The sequence below is a fragment of the Mauremys mutica genome, chromosome 11 (assembly GCF_020497125.1).
Source record: "Mauremys mutica isolate MM-2020 ecotype Southern chromosome 11, ASM2049712v1, whole genome shotgun sequence".
NCBI lineage: Eukaryota > Metazoa > Chordata > Testudines > Geoemydidae > Mauremys > Mauremys mutica.
The window spans coordinates 61747124-61753123 of NC_059082.1; positions in this window are offsets into that span (position 1 = coordinate 61747124).

Sequence of the window (6000 nt, forward strand, 5' to 3'; positions counted from 1 at the left end):
TTTGCATGACGGCCTTACCAGGTGTCTAGTTGTCACCTGGATAAAGTGAGGGCACATTCAGTGCTCATCCCACGTATCTACCTGCGCGTGTGTGTTCTACATACACACCCTTGCTTACCTCAGAGAAGCATTTTGAGGATAAGTAAGTTAATGGTTATAAAGTACTTTGAGGTACTTAGATTTATTAATGATGATACATGAATCTCTGTCATTGTGATCCTATTACCATGCATAACTCCCACCAGTACACAGACATTTTCATAATAATAATCGGATGAACAATTTTTAACAAAGTGAGGAAGTGCCAGGCTACCCATAACATTATTATCTATCTCCCTCGCTAGCTATGAATGATGTGCACCAGGAATCCACTGCAGTTTCCCATACATTGCGTAGTTCTGTACTAATGAGCAGATTTAAATTAACAAATCTTGTGAGGTAAAAAGAGTTCTTTTGTTTTTAAAGCTCTTGAGGGAAAAATCTCTATATGACAAACAAAATTACCATCACGGTGATAAGTTAGCATAGCTGTATACATTATACACAACTAGAATAAGTCTGAAATTGCTGACACATTCAGAGTTCACTTGGCACATTATTAAAGCGAGGAATGTGTTGGTCTCAGTAAGTCGGGGAGTAATTTTTTTTCTAAGGCGTGTTGGGAAATTAATAAATGTTGCTTGTCTGTTGGTGCCTGGTCACCAGTTGAAATTTCTTCATGCTGATATCAAATTAGTCAAGATGGCCCTGTTGCAACCGCCAAAGGCATGAAATTATAAATCCTTTGTGATTGGGAGTGCTCGGACTATACCTGTCCTCACAATGGCATCTTCATAAGACTTGGCCTATTAGAATTCATACCTGTTGCTTTCCTTAGTGCAGATATTGTCCTCCCATGACAAGCTGATCTTCTGCACTTACTGTTGGTTGCCCCCAGACTTTTTATTGCATCCGGGAGTCACAGTCCTTCTCTTCCCATGTTGGACAATTTGAATTGTGAAGTATGGGATGTGTTGGTTGTTGGGAAACTTACTTGAATGAAACAATATAAAAATGACATTTGAAGATTGGCCACTCTACTCATCTCGAAATTAGAAGGGTCTCTGACACAAGGCTCCAGCTTTGATACATCTACAACATAAATAGGCTTTTCCTCTAAGATAAAGTGTAGTTTGTTTAATTTCTGATAATGAATGTCTTCTATTTGGGAATTTATGCCTTTTCCACAGACAGCATGTAATTAGCATGCAATAAATTACCAAACCAGTGGGAGTAACTAGAAAAAAGTAGTTACAAAGGAAGTTTAGTCACAAAACATTTGAAGTACAACTGGAAGTACAGAAGAGAGGATGCAGCCATATCAGCTTCTTGGCACATTTTTGGTCTAAACTGTTCTGTGAACAGGGCCAAGGGATGTCCTCTCTGCATGATTTCGTGTGTATGCAATCCTCCCTCCCATGGCGGGAGGGCTTCACCTTGAATGGTCCCTGTTAACTATTCATGCTAAACAATCTGTGCAGATCTTGTATTTAACAGTGACACTTTGAGTTAGGCTATGTCTACATTAGAGACTTTAGAGTGGTACAACTACCACTGCACCTGTGCCGCTGTAAGATCTCCCATGTAGCTGCTCTATGCTGACAGGAGAGAGCTCCTCACTCAGCATAATTAAAGCACCTCCAGTGAGCGGCGGTAGCTATGTTGGTGGGAGTGCATCCCCCACAGGCATAGCACTGTCCACATCGGTGCTTCTGTTGGTGAAACTTATGTCTCTCATGGAAGTGGTTTTTTTCACATCCCTCATTGACAAAAGTGATAGTGTAGACATAGCATTAGTTTCCCAGACCTGAAGAACTCTGCGTAAGCTCGAAAGCTTGTATTACTTCACCCACCTTGTGTGTCTGACTTTGTGGGTGTCATTTTGAAGAAGGCTGGTTTGTAAATGCACCCAAATCCTTTCTCTGTCTGCCCTTGCCATTCCAACCTGGCCTGTCCTTCAATCCCATCACTAACTTTCTATTGTTACTTCTCTGCCAAGTGGTAATAGCTGTAGGGCCTTGTGTGTCACTTTCCTATTGGAGGAGAAACCAGTGACATGGAGTCTGGATGTATTCTCGGTGCAACTTGTTTTATTTACACATACTCCAGTGCTGGAATGGAAGCTAGGGAGTCCAGTGGGCTTTGCTAGCTTAGCTCAGATGTTTTTTTTTCATTGTATTAAACTTGGACAGTCCAAGACAATCTATTACTTCCTGCCTAATTCATTTTCCATGGGATACCTTGATATTTCCCCCTGCAGTGATTGTCCTGAATCTCTGCTCCTTGCTTACAGTCCCTTAATGCAAAAATGTCTGAAGGGTCTCTTTCCAGTTTGACTCTGTCCCTCTATGTGTTTGCTGCCCCCTACAATGTTGGTGACCTCAGCTGATTTGATACGGGTTGAAGTTACAGCAAAGATATGTGAAACAATGAATGGGACTGATTAACAAAGAACTTAAATCTCTGTGAAGCAACCCAAAGAGGCAGAGGTTTACAAGGGAGCTGTGGCAGGCCTAGAGGAGGCTTTGCTTGAAGATAGATGCATGAACAACTGAAATGTTCTAGGTGGTGGACCAGCCTCTTGTTTTACCTGAGCATTCTTAGCTGTTGTGAGGGATACAACTTTGCAGTCCATCAGTGGTCCATGGACTCTAATTTGAGAACCACTGTCCTAGATTTTTCATCTTGCAGCACCCTGTACTATGGGGAAGCCCTAACTCAGCCATAGTTAAGGCTGACTGGAGTTTACTGTTTAACAGCTGATTTTTCTAGGGACTCTAAAATTGACATGATTGCTCAGATTGCCCTGAGCATTAGTGTGTGTCACTGGAATCTGAGGTAACTTTAATGGCGCAAAATTGGTGTCATTTGGTCAAGGGGTCCCTGAGAATCAGTACCTTTAATAAAAGGACATGTCAGTAAAATTTTCCTGTTCTTCTAATGTTTTTGCAAACATCTGAGGCCCAAATGCATCACGGATCTGTCCTAAATTGATATTGCCTAGTCAGGTTTGAGCTCAGCTAGTGTCTGGCACCCACAACCACTTTGGGGAAGCAATATTTGGAAGGTTATTAGGGGTTGAAGTTGGTCCTACGAAGTGCCTCAGTCTTGGATGATGTGCTCCAGACTGTGCCTGGTGCATGCGCCACAGGACTGCTGCTCTATGACAAAACAAAAGTGTGAAGGAACGGCTGATGTCAGCCTTAATTCTGTATTAAAGTCCTTCTGTCAGTGAATGGACAGTAACATGCCTTCCTCCCTAGTTCTTAAACTGAGTCAACAGGCTTCTGGAAGGTGACAAAGATTCATCCCACTGAATGTCACAGCACTGGGGTGTGGTCTTTGTATATTTTTGGTTCAATTTTATTTTTTAGCATTGGTGGAGAACCCATACACTGTGCCCTCCTTGGTGTATTTTAGTCTGTGTCACGTTTGTCCTCCTTTCTGTAACTATGGCTATTTTGCAGACTTGAGAGGGGTGACTTATATTATGTAGAATAAATATATGATGTCAGGTCTGACAATAACAGGATGATGTAATGGGCTGCTATTAAAAATAGGCGTTTTTTGCCATTTCATATTCTTGTCACTGTGTTAGAAATGTCATAAGGTTACATTTGTTTTCCCTACCATTTTCTCTTCTCGTTACTGTCTTCATCACAGGAATAAATTAATTTTGTTGGCATGAGTTTTTGTCCTTGCTGTGACAGTGGGGAAAATGGAATGAAACTACTTGACTTTTTCACAGTATCCATGGCTCCCCCAGGACAACAGATTTGCATTTGTATCACAGATTTTACAGTGTGAGTTATGGGGCCAAAGCTTTGTTCTGTAGAGTGCAGTTGGAAGTTTCATTTATGTTCTTGTAGGAAGCAGTTGACCTTTCTAAGGATAGAAACATCAGTAGCCCCTAGCAGAGAGAGGGGAAAACTGCTTTTCATCATTCCAATTATAGAAACACAGGCGTCTTATGTTAAAGTTGGCTGAGCTCCCTACAGCTGATCTGCTGTATTTTTGTCAATAGATATCAGTGTAACAATGAAGAAAAACAGCATATGCAACAGTTTATAAAGATTATTTTGGCTAAAAAAAAAAAGGCAGCCACATTCTGAAGTGGCTTAAATAGAAAATAGGATGAAGAGAAGAAAAGATTTTTGCAGAGTCAAATTATTGGATTATTTAAGTCCCTCTTGTCAGTCTGCTTAGCTGTCCAAAAATCTGATCTATTAAGTTTGTCATACATAATCTCTGCGAAGTTTGTGTCAAAGTACTCCGGTAGTCTTCTAGGAAATGACTCAATGAAATAAAAAGCTTGCCCCAGATGTTTCTGTGAAAGCACAGGATGTTGTTGGCATTATAAATTATCTATACCACCCATAAAAAAATTCATGGCTAGTATATTTATTTCTGATGGCTTTCTAATGATGGTCCAAAACAAGATTCTCAGCTGGCATAAATCAGTATAACTCTGTTGAAGTCAACGGACTGACCTTGATTTACACTAGCTGAAGATCTGTCCCTTTTGAGTTCATTTGGCAAGGATGGGTGAGGGCTGGAGGAAGGAGACACAGAACTTGAAACCTCTGCAGTGTGGTCCAGTGGGGAAGGCACCGGACTGGGAGTGGAGTCTGTGCAATTTAAGCAAATCACCTCCTCTTTTTCTGCCTCATCATTTCCATCTGTAAACAGGAATAAGAGTGTCAAGTGCTTTGAGATCTTTGCATTAAAAGCACTACATATGTGTGAAGTGGTGTTGTCTATTGCTAACAATATGAAAATAAATATGTAAAGCGAATGTCATCAGTAAGTCTTCTCGTACACTCAATGCCTTCCTGTAAAGATTCAATCAAACTCTGCGGCCTCCCTGCAGAATATTTTCAAAGCATCTTGCACTCTGTGATTTCAGTGTGTTGGCTCTGAATGACTGTAACAGCAGTCACTGTCCTATAGTAAGTTTTGTGGGAGCATCTGCCAGGGACGGCAGCATGAACTCCCAGCTCTGAGTGGGCAGCTGAAGAATCCATCTCCATCTAAACTTGCCCTCTGAACTTTAAAATTATAAAGAAATGATCCAGTGGCTACTCCAAACAGGAATCCAAGCCTTAAAAGCTACAGCTCAGGAGGATTCACCTCAGCTCCATGAAAGGAATGAGATGATGCCTAGGCTACCTAAAGAGGAGAAGGAAAAGACCCTCACTCTGCTTCAGAAGCTGATCTGGAAATGCTTCTAACAATGATCAAGGCAACCCTATCTAATATTCACGCCAAGCTGCTAGCTATAGGAAAGGATGGGGCTGATCTAGATCAGAGGGTCAGCACAGCTGAAAGTGGAATAGAAGAGAATGCAGATGCAGGATTGAATCACCAGGTCCAAACCAAGCAGCTGGAGAGAAGCACCTGAAGGAGATGCTATGGAGAATCAGGAAAGAAGAAGCCACACAAGAATAAAGGAGTCCCTGAGAACTTCTTTAACATTCAAGACAAGTTTAGAGAATGGGAAGCTGTACCCTGAAACCAAAATGTGATCGATCTGACAGAAACATTTCTAAAAAGAGGCTCCATTTTAGTTAGTTACTGGTGGACATTCTCAGAGATGATGGAGAACTGTACATTTGAATGATAAACATTTTAATTATTTCTCTTGCAGGAATAGAACACACACACACACACACACTCACACACTCACACACTCACACACTCACACACACTCACACTCACTCACTCACTCTGACTCGATTTTCATCACATGTTCTCACTTGCAATTAGCTGATGGCAGCACCACTGGAAACATCACATGGTCAGATCAGATGCCAGTCTCACTCCACCTAAGAAACGGATTGGCTGAATCCCCATTCCCCATTAATTTATGGTGATTAATACAGGGTCTTGAGGGCCAAATCTGTCCATAGGACCAATTTATATAATGACACAAACAAAACTGATCAAATATTTTTCAAAAAT